At 43.8% G+C, this 15,021-nt stretch overlaps 1 long non-coding RNA gene across 2 annotated transcripts in view; it reads left to right on the forward strand.

Annotated features, from left to right (window-relative positions):
- Positions 1-15,021, forward strand: part of LOC128325093 (uncharacterized) — a 120,359-nt gene that overhangs the window by 80,158 nt on the left and 25,180 nt on the right. Inside the window, exon 2 of one of the 2 annotated variants that reach the window (XR_008307253.1) lies at positions 4,314-4,353. The exons of the other annotated variant lie outside the window; for it this stretch is intronic. This is a non-coding gene — a long non-coding RNA (uncharacterized LOC128325093). The remainder of the gene's footprint in view (positions 1-4,313; positions 4,354-15,021) is intronic. 2 annotated transcript variants of the gene reach the window in all.

The following is a 15,021-nucleotide window of genomic DNA, read 5'->3' on the forward strand; positions in this document are numbered from 1 at the left end:
CAACAAAGTGGCACATTTTGGTTTCTCCCCATCCCTTCTGCTTGCTATGGGCTGGGACAAGGCGAAAACTGCCATCAAACAGAGGATTCTGGACATGGAATGCCAGGCAGATTTAAGTAAGGCGCTGGGCTTTCTGGGCCCGGATAGTCATAGATTCATTGTCTCCCCCTCTGCATATCTGTCACAATTGGAAATACCAAGCCATAGAAGGGCTTTCACCCTTGCCCGGTGTTATGCCCTTCCCGCCGCTGTTCTGGAAGGCAAATATGAGAATATCCCACTCATGGAAAGGCTTTGTCCTTGTGACTTTGGGGAGGTGGAAACCATAGAGCATGTGCTCCTCTCATGTCTCTTTTATAAAGACAGCCATGACAAGCTCATATCTCCCTTGCTTCTCAAATACCCTGGTCGCTCTAGTCAAGTCTACACCAAGATGCTGCTTTCAGATGACAATCGGACTTTAATGTACAATGCTGCCAGGTTCTGCGGGGCAACATGCAAGATCCACCAGGTCCTGATTGCCAGACAATATTCCTTGTAGCAGATTTTAACTACTGATCATTTTACCTGATTGTATAATTGTAACTTGCTTCTCTACTTCACATTTTAGCTTTTATATGTTATCTTAACTATTTTATATTTTTAGATAGGGATGTGCATAAAACCGGTTCTCCCGGTTCGGTTCGGATCCGAACCGGGTCCGAACCGGACCAGGGTGGTTCGGTTTTGGTTTTGCCGAACCACCCCCCCGGTTCGGTTCGGATCTGAACCGGTTCAGATCTCAAAAAATAGCTGGTTTGAAAGGGGACCTTGTGTTCTACCTGCCACCCAAATTTCAAGTCGATTGGACCTTCCTCTGATTTTTTACAATTTTTAAAAAAAATTTCAATTTTTGCCCATAACTCCCTATGTGGAGCACTTAGGGGCAAAAAGCTGGGGTGGGTGGTAGCCACCAATGGGTGTCCTCCACCCCAACAATCCCAAGGCAATTGGTTGCTCCTAGTATTATTGGTGAATTTTTGGAAAAAAAAAATTTCCCATTGACTAGAATGGGGGTTTTGGGCTGCCCCAGACCCGGCTCTGTGGGGCAGCATCACCACCAAAGTGGGTCCGGGGCCATGGCAAAAATGGCCTCAGTCCTTCCTAGCAATCCCCGGAGAGATAGGAGTGATAGTTTTTTTTATTAAGATTTTCTAAGGCATTAAATAATATCTAATTGGAAAGAATAGAATGTGTGTCACTGGGTGAAAGGTGATAAAAAGCCACATAGAGAGACAGTTATTCATTTAATGCCTTAGGAAATCCTAATAAAAAAACCATCACTCCTATCTCTCCGGGGATTGCCGGGAGGGACTGAGGCCATTTTTGCCATGGCCCCAGACCCACTTTGGGGGTGCTGCCACCCCACAGAGGCGGGTCCGGGGCTGCCCCCCCAAAAACCCCAATCTAGCCAATGGGATTTTTTCTCTTCTTTTCAAGAAATCCACCAACAATGCTAGGGGCACCCATCAATTGCCACCCCAGCCTTTTTGCCCCTCTCTCTGGGCGCCCTAACACTTAACACCTAGTACCTACCACCTACCCAAGCAAGATGACACTCAGAGAGACAACACACCAACTCTCTGATCTAACAAAAAGGCCACTGCTGCTGCTGCCTGCCAGCAGTGGAGCAGCACACTAAGCACACACACAGAGAAGAAGCAGGAGGCGGAGTGTGGATTCTATGATAGCATATTAGAGTGGATTGATGGTGTCTCATTGAAAATCTCATTTGCTATCATAGAATCCACACTCAATACCTCAGAAACAAGAGAACCCTGTACCCATGGGGGTGCCCCTACCAGAGATCCCTGTACCCCATGGGTTAGAAACCCATGGGGGTGGTTGGCACCCTATGTGCACTACACCACCACTTGCTCTGGGCCACCCCAGCACCCCCATGTGCACTTATAGGGCTGCTGAAAGCTCCATTATAACTTATTATGAGGAAAAACCTTAAAGACGCGTAAACTTCAAAAATCACTTAAAAATCACCTCTTTGCCCAATTCCTTTCAAATAATTCTGATAGCTTCCTTGCCCACCCTAGGAACTACCACCCACCACACTGCACTCTACGACACCCCTTTCCCCCCGACGTGAAGCTATACATTTGCTGCAATCCTAATTATTCTCTATGAGGAATTCAAAAACACTTAACAATTCACCAATAATCAGAGGAGTGTCCAATTGCCTTGAGATTTTTTGGGTGGTAGGCACCCATGCCTGTCTACCACCCACCCTGCTTTTGTGCTCCTAGGTCCTCCACAACAGGGGATATGGACTGGTTCGGGTCCCATTATACTCAATGAGAAAAATAATTAAAAATATTTCAAATATTCATAAAAAATCATAGGGGTGTCTGATTGCTTCAGGGTTTGCATGGTTGTTGGCACCCATGAGTGCTCCACAATAAGAAATAATGGCCTGGTTCGGGTCCCATTATATCCTATGAGAGAAAAATAAAAATATTTTTTCAAAAATTCATAAAAAAATCGTACGAGTGTCCGATTGCTTTGGGGTTTGGGTGACAGGTACCCCTGGGTGCCAGCTACCATCTGACCAATTTTCAGCTTTCCGAACCGATCCGAACCGGTCCGAACCGGTTCGAAACGAACCACCCCCAGTTCGGTTCGGAATCAAACCGAACCGGGGGTGGTTCGGTTCGATCCGAACCTCCGAACTGGAACCGGTTCGGACCCGAACCGGTTCGGATCCGAACCAGTTCACACATCCCTATTTTTAGATGCCCTACTTTTAAAGATAGTTGTATACTTACCTTTGTTTTATCTCTATTCTATTAATCTCCCTACAGCTTCTAGGATTATCCTGCTGTATCTTATTTTATTAATCAGTTTTTAGAGTTGTATTTCACTAATCATAGTCATATCATCATCATCATCATCATCATCATCATCAGTTTATAGGCTAATTATAGCTATGGCTTCGCAGCATTTTAGGTATATCTATCTGGTTTATAATAATTTTAATGATGTTTTATTTCATTGTATCTGTACTATATCCTCTGCTGGTCTTTGACCTAATAAAGATGATTGATTGATTGATTAAGCATAGTTGACAAAAGGGTTACTCCTATTCAGAGAGGAAGCGGGGTAAAATCAGATTTCTAAATTGACAATTCTTATCTGAAGGGCAGAGATAATGTAGTGCATCTGAGTCTAATGTTTTGGGAGATCCAGATTAGATGAGGCACCTAGGGGTAGAGATCACTCTAGATATGGGATTCACTCTTTGAGATTTGATCTAATCATGAGTTGCTAGTCCTCAAGGCTAATTCAAATCAGTCGTAGGAGGAAATTGTGTTCACACTTGAGGGGAGGAAATGGCTCTGATGAGGAATTCCTTTTCTGTGATTACCTAGGGAAGGTATTTCAGCATTTGCATATCAAACCTTGTTACTGTTGCATTTAATTTCCTTTCCAGGGCCTTCCCAAGTATCCGATTGCTCAAAGACCTGTTCAGCCTCTTTGTTATCCATAACAAGCAGAGAGAGGGGCACAAATGCCAACCTTCTCTCATACCTTTTTTTTTTGGCGGGGGGTCTCTGGTATGGTCAATGTGGATCTGAAAAGTCCTCGTTCTGCCTGGAAGACCATTAAGCATATAGTTTGGGCTGAAAAGGAGGCTACTCCCAACAAGTTCCATCAACTTCAAAAGTCACCATTTCATAAGCCACCAGCTGTTACTGTTATTGCAGTAAGCTCAAGCTCAATTCAAGGCTGAATATGGCTTGCCACCCAGCAGCTAATACTGACTCCTAACTCTTCCCCTACTATACCAGTCCTGTAGTGGGCATTCCACCTGCCTATGGAACAGAACTGTTTGTTTGAACATACTTACCCTAAGTGGGGTACTCTTCTGTTCAAATAAGCAAGAGGGAACCCAGACCCTTAGTCTGTAGAAAGCTGTGGTTGTTGTACCACACTTCCTAGGAGGCAGCCCCAGAATTAAATCATCCTTGTACTTCTTACTTGGCAGGCTATACAGAACAATTGAAAGGATGGACATGAACCTTTGATTGCAGGCCCTTTAAAAATTGGACACAGCTGAAGGTTTCTTTTCTCATACAACTTGTGTAAGACCTTGAAAGATAATTCTATTTCAGGACATTTTATACTGCTGGGTTCTTTCTTCAGCTCCATGTATTGCCTTGTCTTTATTTTATTTTTTTAATAATATAATTTAAAATCAAGGCAAGTTATTTGGAGACATTATTTAGCTTCAGTAAATGTATTTATAACCCCATCTGTTACAGGGTTTGGTTCTGAAGATGCTGCAAGGATGCAGACTTTGAGGTAAGGTGGAAAATAAATTACTCTATAAACCATGGAGAAAATAAAAGATGTTCTATACAGAGGCAGGTTTCTCATTAAAGAGAACATCACAGACCAAAATCCTAGGAAATCAGGGAAGTAATCAAACAGTCATAGAACAGCCCAGACAACTTTCTACCTATATGCCAGAATGAAACTGTACGTAATGAAATGTGCAGGTGAAAATTATATTTCTCAGAATAAGTTCCTATTAAAAATAAGAGTTTCTTGGCTGATGTAGCAGAAGTGAGAGTGGAATTTGATTTAAAATTCCACAATGACATGCTTCTAAACTATTATATTTCACCTGTGAATAATTAAAATGTGTTGCTTATTATACGTTCCAGTTTTCAATGCGCCTTTAGAAATGGCAACATGGAGGGCAAATCCAGGATCAACTGAAGCAGCAATAAACTGGCATTATGGTTAGCATCACAGCTGAGAGTGCACAATGCTTTTTAAAAAGCATTAGTATTCTAGGTGCCAGAGAAATCAAATAAGAGTGCTTGCATAGGCAAACTCCTTTTTTGATTCCTGATAATAGAATTGGGGCAGGCAGCACGGTTCACCTCTAGTGGACCACACACCTCAGTTCTGCTTACACACCTTATCTCTACTCATCAGAGCAAAGGGATGTTGTAAACCATGTCCCTTCACTCCTGGCACACTCTGTTTATTCTTGCAGGTGAGGAGAGCTGGAGGGGATCCAGCCCTTTTGAGTCCCATTTCAAATCTTGAATCCCTCACCCAAGTAGTTTTGAGGTTCAAGTAGAATGCTCAAGGAGGCCTTCAATTTGGGGCTGAGCAGTCTCATGCTTGCCCATCAGTAATCAGCATCCTGTCATGTGTACTAAGGTAGCCCAAATTCTATGCCAAGAAAATGGAATCCAGCAGCCTGTTAAATTGTTATTATTATTTATTCGATTTCTATACCGCCCTTCCAAAAATGGCTCAGGGTGTACACAGAGAAATAACAAACAAATAAGATGGAACTCTGTCCCCAAAGGGTTCACAATCTAAAAAGAAACACACGATAGACACCAGCAACATTCACTGGAGGTACTGTGCTGGGGGTGGATAGGGCCAGTTACTCTCCCCCTGCTAAATAAAGAGAATCACCATGTTAAAAAGTGCCTCTTTGCCAAATTAGCAGGGGTGCTTATTTGAAGCTTAAATGAAGCTTATTTGCATAATTATGTTGATTTAGCATAATCTATTTTGCACCTGCTACTTATAGGGAGGGACAAGGAGCTAGGCAGGGTGCTGAAGACGCGTAATCACTGGAAATATATTATTCCACAGCTCTATTCTGGTTTCTGAACATTCTGCTAGCTGACCAAAGAAGCACCTTTTAAAAGTGGTGATTCTCTTTATTGAGCAAGGGGAGAGCAACTGGCCCTATCCCTATCCATCTTTAGCATAGCATCCCTCCATTGGCTGTCACTGGTGTTTTTCTTATGTTTCTTTTTTAGATTGTGAGCCCTTTGGGGACAGAGAGACATTTTGTTTGTTTGTTTGTTTGTTTGTTTGTTTGTTTGATTGTTTATATCTATGTAAACTGCTTTGGGAACGTCTGTTGAGAAGTGGTATATAAATAATTGTCGTATTCATCATATTCGTATTCTGAACATTCACCCGGCATTGCCTGCTTGCTTTCAAGTATCCCTTGCACACTGATGGGCTAGAAATGTTCAGCTGAGGCTTCTCCTACACATGTTAATTTTCCTCATGCTCAGAAATGTTGATGTTGGAGCATTTGTGGAGACTTGATGCTCTTCACGCACATCCTAAGATGACACAGTCATGTGAAGGACTGTACCATCCTCTTCCCCTCCCCCAAAAAAACATTTGACGTGGCTCTAAGGTAGGCTTATATGTTAATCAACCTTCACTGAAGCAACAGTAGCTCAGACTGTTCCCATTCAGCCCCAGCAACCCTTTGCTTAACCTGATTGTGGCCCAGTCTCATGAGTGTCTCCTGAAACTGCTCTTCCCACTGATTTGGTGGCCTTGCTCTAGCTTCGCCTTGCTCTTTAGGGTCAAGCTACATGATTTATTAAACATACCATGATGATCTCTCCCTCAGTTGTGTTCTCTTTTGAAATAGCCGTAAGGGAACATCCAGATGGAGTTATAGCGAAGGGGAGGCTGATTCTTTTCTCATGCCATTTTTCCATCCAAAATTGCATCCCAGATTATATCTGCACATGTGTGGAGGCCATTTGCTGGCCATGCAAACAGCCTCCGCCAGCTGAGGGGTGGAGCTGGTCCTCCACTGCAGCGGGTGCTGAACAGCATGCCACTGCTCTGAACAGCTTTCAGGTGCAGCAGGAGGAGAGATAAGCAATTTAAATTTGCATTTAAAGGTGCCTCCTGCCGCCGCCCCCACCCCCCCACCCATCCAGCAGCGCCTGCACTGGCCGCCGCTGTCACCAGGTAAGGCTAGGAAAGGCTCTTGCCTATTACCTTGGAGAAGCCAGGGTTATTGTCTCAGTGTAGACAATACTGAGCTAGATGGACCAAAGATCTGACTCCGTATAAGGCAGCTTCCTATGTTAAGCACCCCTCCCGTGTCTATCATCTCTTCTCTAAATGCCACTTCTAACCATTGGTTTTTAGAAGTTTTACAGAGGCCTGTTTCCTCAGGTCTTCTGGTGAAAGTCTAGTTGGGATATGAATAGCAATAATAATGGGTGAAAATGAAGTGTTTAAAAATTGTGTCCTGGCTTACTAGTCAAATAGTCTTAAGTTAACCCCATAATATAATTATTATTCTCTGTTCCAATTGTCTTTGACAAGTCCAATTTGATCACGTTTCCTACCATGTACAATAGCAGTATAATGACTGCCCTTCTTGCATTGTTTTCTATAATGAGTTTTTAACTTTGCACTCATTAAAAATGTCAGTTTAAGTGCCATCGCTGATACGAGACATATTAGTTTCTACAAAAGCTTCTTACCAAAAAAAAAAAAAAAATGTTGTCATGAACTTCTGGAAACACGATCTTTTTCACAGAAGAATTACACTCTAAGGATATAAGTTATTATCTGAATCTTAATTATTCATTAATTTTGGCTTAAAAGCTGGAGCTATCTTTCTGTGGCTTATAAGTGCATATCTTATCGACACAACAAAGGGATATTAGTTTTATATCCATTTCACTGTCATGGGTTCTTCCAAAGATCTTGGTTCTAGTGACAGGGCAGATGATGTTTTGTTAGAAGTTTAGCCCCTCCCTCTCTCACAGACTTGCAGTTCTCAAGGTTTCCTGTGGAGAGGAAAATGATCAACAGGCCTAGGCCAGCATCAAACATTTTAACTGGCCCTTAGGTAGTTGCCAGGGCCAAAGCAACCCAGAATGCCCATCACTGATGCCTGTCCTGACACCCTCCATAGAGAATTGGACCCAGCCAGTAACTAGCAGTCTTCATCTGGGTGCCCTGCCTCTTACCTTGGCAGTGGGTATTGCAGTGCATGTTTTCATTTGTTTTTGCCCACAGCAACCTTGGAGGTAGCAGGCTGTCAGGAAAAACAAAAGCATTTTAGTAGGTAACCACTGGGTACTGGCCACCATGTCCTTCCCCCCACAATGCCCTACATGTTGCATGATGCTCCTTGGGGATATGGCTAGTAGCCAAAACAGTATTGCTCCTGTTGTTGACCTGCTGCCACCTGTCCGGATGTGCACAAAACCGGTTTGCCAGGTTTGGTTCGAATCCAAACTGGATTTGCACTGGATCAGTCATATTCCGTTCTGGCACCCTGAACGAGGGGCCCAGCTCAGTTTGAATTTGTGCCTGTTTGGAGCTGGTTTGGGAGTGCCAGACATGGTTAATTTTTTTTTTTAAGATCACACTTACTGCCACTGAGGGCTTCAGTGGCCTCAGGGGGTGGTGCTGCAGCCATGGGGGGTGGGGGGGCCTTTGGCAGCTCCCCCTCCTTCCTCTGGCCTCCCTCTGCTCTCTCATGGGCTGTTTCTGCCTGTTTAGAGGCCAAAGCCCTTGGCGGTGGTAAGTGCAAACTTTTTTTTAAAAAAAATTAACCATATCTGGCACCCCCAGACTGGTCCAGGGTTTTCAACTCAACCTCGAGCCAAACCGGGTCTAGTCTGGCTCGAGCCGGTTTGTACATCCCTAGCCCGCAGAGGCAGCAGAAGTGAATAAAAGTCCCTATCTACCCTAATAATTTGCTGCCAGGTAGCAGGAGGTCCAAGGCTCACTCAGGTAAAAGCAGGAGTACTACAGGTGGGGACCCTGCTGAAGGTTTATTCAAAGCTGGGGCTGACCCTAACTTTTAAACTAGTAGTGTAGATATGTCCTTAGTGGTTGGGTCTTTGTTCATTATGTAAAGTAAACTTGTTGCTGAGTTGTTACCACAGCCATGAAGTAAGGGATATGTCCATGCCTCCTGATTAGCTTGGAATGAAGCAAGCTCAGGGTCGTGACTGATATATAGATCCAATGAGAGCAGCCTCCATTTACTCAGGTTGGGTTATTTAGCTATGACAGTGATTGAATGATCCAATCACTGGATCATGATCCAAGAAGGAGCACAGCAAAGTTACTTGCCTCCAGAGGAGGCTGATTGGAGGGAGGCATGGCCATAACAATGAATCATAGAGAAAGTGGGACAGCCTCTGCATGAATAGAAATTGGGGGCACAGAAGTGTCTACTTTTTTTTTTTTTTGAAGTATATTTCTCATGACATATTAGTGTGTCCTGGCAGAGTTATTAAATTACTAAGAAACCCTTGTGAATTAATAGATTATGGCAAGTAAAGCTTAGGGAAGGGAATCTCTGTACAAAATGGCTGTTTATTATAGCATGATAGTACCACTAATCACTTCAAGTAATATTATTACTTTAATAATGTTCTGCTAAGTCATTTGTTTAAACCACTGGTTCATATTCATATCTGTCCCATGCCTATATTCTGCACAAAAGAACACTATACATGTGTTTTCCCAAGTCAATTTCATTATGTTTGATGGGGCTTACTCCCAGCTAAGTATGCATAGGATTACAGCTTCAGTTGGCTTGATAGATGGAAAAACACGTTCTCTCCCCCCCCACCCCTGCCGCCTTGGTTTGTTATGATATTAACATTCTGCTCAAACTAAAATGAGATTATTGAGTGAATCTGGAAGGTATGTATTGCCAGTGGGAGTAAGTAACACATCTGTCAATATTTTCCATATGGCAGGAATTCAAGAGATACCACATCTTTATTCCTTCAGAATATGTCTGGCATCTAAAAACTTATTACAGCAGCAACAAAATTATTGAAGTAGAACTGATGTAAACCGTGCCTTTGAAGTGGATCAAAGCCTTACAGCAAGTATTTTCAGAACAATGGGTCCTGAAAATAAAAGATCATTACCTGTCATTCTTAATGTTTGAGTTTTAACAGCTCAAGAATACAACTGCTTGCTACTAACTTGGCAAGACTAATATAAACAGTCAGCTTCATCTGTCTCAGCAGCGTATACTCTGATTGGCAGCAACTCTCAGGCTGAGGTATTTTCCTGCCCTACTACCAGAGGCGTAACTAGGGAAAACGGCGCCCGGGGCAAGCACTGAAATTGCGCCCCCCCACCGCCACCGCCCCCCCCAGCATACATCTGACTGACACACATGTGTTTTTTCCTCACAACAACCCTGTGGAGTTGGCTTGTATCTCAAACAACAGAATTATGATGCAATGATTGATGATACACACCACATTATACTTAGGTTTTTCCTCACAAGCAAGAGAATATCTCCAACGGTCCTTGCATATAACCCCTCCCCCATTTTTCTTGCCAAACTTTGTGTCTTTAGCAGGATACCACAGGCACTTGTTAAAGCTAACACTGCAGGTTTTTCTTAGATGGAGCTGTTATAGGAGCACTTCAGCGTAAACTGAGATCACAAGGCAAGCTTTCACAGTGCAAAAACGAGCATGCCAGCAAGCAGAACTCATGGTAAAACTCTCTTGAAACACCTTGTAACAATGCACAGGCAGTTATGTTACACTGCTTGAGTCAACTCACACTGCTGTACTACCCAGGCTGTGGGAACTGACTCTCAGTTCCATATACATGCATGCATTTAAGATTGAGTGCCAAAGAATCTTTATGATTGTTTTTCTTTCTTTTGGGGCGGAGAGAGGAGCGTATAATGCAAACATTAACACCTGTTAGGCATCTGAGAACCATAGTTGGGCAGCTAAATAAAAGCCTGATTCTTTAATATGTTTTTTCCCCACATGTGGCTTCTGTAGTTTTTGCAACTCATTCAGTTTCTCACCCTGACACTTGGTCTGCTGCTTCCACCCGCCCGCCGCCGAATCCTTTCTTCCGTGCGGGTGTCCGTGTGTGTCCTCGTCGTCCTGCCTGCGCCTGCTGCAGTGCAGCCCCACCCCAGCAACCACGCTTTCCTCCGCGATGGCGACTGCGCCACCATGTGCAGGCGAACAGAGGAGGACGGACGCACCGCACACATGTGCAGCGCGATACGGCACGCCGGCCGAGTCACGCATGCGTGCGTCACTGACTAGAGACCCTCTGGCTGGCAAGCCACTAGAGGGCCTCTTTCTGGCTGTTCCAGACTAAGTGAGTGACGGAGCGAGCGAGCCTCAGCAAAGGGCAGGAGCAGTGAGCAGCATGAAAGGCGCCCGCCGCCAAGCCAGGCCACTGACTGGCTGCAAGCAAAGCAATGGGGGGGGGCGCGGGCGGGCAGGCGCAGTGACCAGCATGAAAGGCGCCCGCCGCGGCACCTGCCGCTGCCAAGCCAGGCCACTGACTGGCCGCCAGCAAAGCAATGGGGGGGGGCGCGGGCGGTGCGGAAGGGACCGCTCATGGGGGAGGGGGCGCCGACACGCTTCCTTGACTGCTGCAGCGCTGCTGCACTGAGCAGGAGAAATTTGTATAAATATTTTTTTAAAAATTTGGTCATGGCGGCGCCCCCCATGTGACCCAAAAAGATGGCGCCCGGGGCACGTGCCCCCCCTGCCCCCCTATAGTTACGCCTCTGCCTACTACCAAAGTCCCTTTAAACTGCAGGTGCAGGGGATTGAATATTTTGCCTTCTGCACTCAAAAGAAGCCACGGGGTTGTGGCTCAAGTCATTCAGTAACCTTTCCTCTCATCTAGTTCCCATTCTATTCTTCACTCTCTGTGTAGTCCCTCTACAGTTAAAAGGAGGCGTTTTAATGCTCCATTTTTTGTTTACATCAGGTAGGTTCTTTAGCTTTTGATAAATTTCAGTTTTAAGCTTTAAAAATAATTTTTAATTTGAATCTAATCATGATTGCGGTTCTTAACCTTTTAAGTTGTTTGTTCAACTTGGTTAATTTTATTAATTTTATTATGTCTCGTATCTATTTTATTGTTGTTAGCCGCCCTGAGCAGTAGTGCACTGGAGGGGTGGAGTATAAATATATTAATTAATTAATTAATTAATTAAACCGATGTTGAGTTAATGTAGTCTTTGCTTGAATGAGCCTTTGCTCCCTTTGGGGTCTGTTTGCTGTCCCATCCCATGTTGGGATACCTGTTCCCATACTTTGACACTGTTGGAGATAGGACCCTGGCAGCATCCCCTCTCAGCTGTAATGTCTCATAGTGACCCCGGGGGGGAGGGGGGGAGGGTCATGGAGACTAACACTGGAACAGGGGAGGAGTCCAGCACTTTTATCCATTTTGTCTCTCCAGAGATGGCTGTTTGTTTTGGCCATGAGCTACAGCTGAAATTAAGCTGCAGGCTTTTTCACATTTGTTTGCAGCCTTTTCTTTAAATAAATCCTTGTAGTTCTTCAATACTAAAGAACTGTCTCAAGACCTCTTGCTTTGCTGCTTTCTCACCCAACTGGTTTTGCTTTGCTATTTGGAGACTGGACTGCCATTCTTCCCCTACAGACACAAAGGGGCTATTCATATGACTGAGCGAGCAAGTGCGGGGGGAAGATTGGGCCAACTCACCTCCCCTACCCACCCAGATGAGCAACTAAATGTTACTGGGAGTGTCATGCGTGGACTTCACTCACAGACGATTTGCACTGGACCACACAATGTGGAGTTCCAGAGGCCGGGACCATGCGTCCCAGCCTCTGAATTTCCCACAATGCATGGCATGATGTGGAGGAATGTGTGCAATTTATTCCATGTGACTCTGCACTGCTGATAGTTTTGTATTTTTTCAAGTGCTGCTTTGTACTGGTACAAGGTGGGCTCCTAGTCATGGCATTGTGAATATGTTATCAATAGATTTCAGTATTCTCATGTCCCTCCTCCACATGCTCTATTTCTGCCCACTTAAGTTTGCTTTATGCACACTTACCTGGGAGTAATCTCCATTTGAAATCTGTGGGATGTACTGATGAGTAACCATGGATAGGATCCAGCTGTTTGACACTGTATCGCCTTGGGGTAGTCTTTTAACGAAAGGCGGTATATAAATGCAACAATAAATAAAATAAAATACTGACTGTAATGGATTGCCTATGTTCCTTGCATTACCTATGTTCCGTGGTTCTTTGGTACAGGAAACATGTCTTCCATTTGCTCAAGTGCAAGATGGAGAATATCTGCTTAGGACCAATACAAGTCTGTCAGCATCTTACCCAATTTAGCCATTCTGTGACATTTAATAGGACCGGGGCGGGGCCATAGACCTATGAATTGCTTTGGCTTGATGAAATGAAAGAATACCATTTCTTAAGTATTGTTTTCTGTGAACCGTATCATCCTAAATGTGTTCAAGTTACTGCTCAGAATATGAGCCAAGAGTGAAAAATTAGAAGAAGACAAGCTCACTCTGAAACCCACTTTATTTCATTGCATCTATGTATAATATATGTGCCTTGAGGTCTTTCTTTGAATCATGGGGATCTTTTGAAACTTTCTCACATAAATTAGATGGCAAAGACCATTAATGCCATCCCGTAGATGTGTATCTCAGTCGCTAGAGTAGTATAAAATTTTAGCGCCGACACTCTGTCCATCACTTTCCAGATCTAGCCTCATTAACCTAAGTCTGGCTGAAAAATTGCCTATGCAGCTACTGTTATGAATAATTTTCCTGCTCAAATAAGTACTTTTCAGTGAATTCTGTTGACCATTGAAAATAGGTTCTTCTTCTTCTTCTTCTTCTTTTTTTTTAGGGAAAAAGAGTTCTGGTTCATCAAAAAAAAAGATTCCTTGATCAGAAAATCATTTTAAAATGGGATTTCATGCATTTGATTTGCCATGAAGCAACAAATACTTTTAAACTCTTTTTTCTGCATGTCTGGTGTCCCACCAAGCCACATGTTTGAGGCATAACATCTTCTTACAATAGTTTGCTGTACAGAGTTCAGCTAATGGATTGATCCTATAAGCACCTGTGGTGGCAATAGTATTGCCAGCTGAAAACAAAATGTAACTCTTTGCTGCTGTTTTATTTGTGGGGCAGTTTCCAGAAAAGAAAGCGGCAAAGTCATTTCCCCTCCTTCTGTAATTTTTAGCCTACGTTCCCAAAGAAAGATTGCATATGGGATCACCATGTTTGTGTTTGTGTGTCCCACTCTAATAATGTTTGTGTTTATAGTCTGATACAAACCAAATTCACAGTACAAGGAATCATAGGGGATCACAGGGGACCTCCAAGGGTTGGGTTCTTTTGTTTGTTTTTTGCCAATCCACAAAACTTTAGTTCAAGATAGTGGCCGCTCCAAGTTAGGCATCACCCCTTTTTAATCAATGTGCTGAATTAGACAAAAACAAATACATAGCACATAGGAGGATGCTAGAAGACCTCAAGGGTGGTGGGTTTTTTGGGGGGGTGGGGTGGCCAATCTGCCTTGTTGTTTCAAGATGGCAGCCGTACAAAATATGGACTATGCCTCTCTGTGACATGTGCTAACAGATACCAAACAAATTTGCATCACATGGAAGTATATCCTTGGTAAAGAGTCACCATGTTAAAACAAGTGGAAATAGGCTCCATTCATTCTGCTGAGAACAACTAGTTTTTACTTGTATGCCTTAGATGATTTTTTTTTTTTAAAGTGTGGCTAAGGGGCGGGCTACAGGAGTGGGTTAGCCACTCCAGAACCACCGGGCTCGGCTGCGAGCCTGGTGGTTCTGATGATCACAAAAATCGGGCTAGGATTTTCCTAGCCCCATTTTTGTGATCGTAAGAATAGCCCCAACATCTATGCCAAATACATAGTTCACACAACAGCAGGTGAGATGCTAAAACTGTAGGACTGAATTTTCCTAGAAAAAAAAAACCCACCTCAAAACAAACTCCATAAATACAGAAAACTAGATGTAAGGAGAAAAGTTCTCTCTTATTTAGCCTTCATCCTGATATGCTAGTTTTACGTTGTAGCATGCAGCCGCTACATGCGGTAAAGTGGAACAATCCAGGAACATAGTTACTACCTCCTCTGCTTTTGTGTGAACTAGGCCAAAGTCACTATTGCAGCAGCTATTTAAGAACTTGCAGCTCCAGGAATGTGACTAGAAGAAGGTCAGCACTGAGCAGTTTTTGCAAGCTCTTCAGGTGCATATTGAGACACTCTTTGATACAGTGAGGCTGTTCTCATCAGCAGCCAGGACTGGGCTCTTTGCTGCATGGAGCAGAGTGAATCATGTGGGAGTGTGAGGAGAGCTGGTCTTGTGGTA

This window comes from Hemicordylus capensis, chromosome 4, assembly GCF_027244095.1.
Source record: "Hemicordylus capensis ecotype Gifberg chromosome 4, rHemCap1.1.pri, whole genome shotgun sequence".
In the NCBI taxonomy this organism is placed as follows: Eukaryota; Metazoa; Chordata; class Lepidosauria; order Squamata; family Cordylidae; genus Hemicordylus; species Hemicordylus capensis.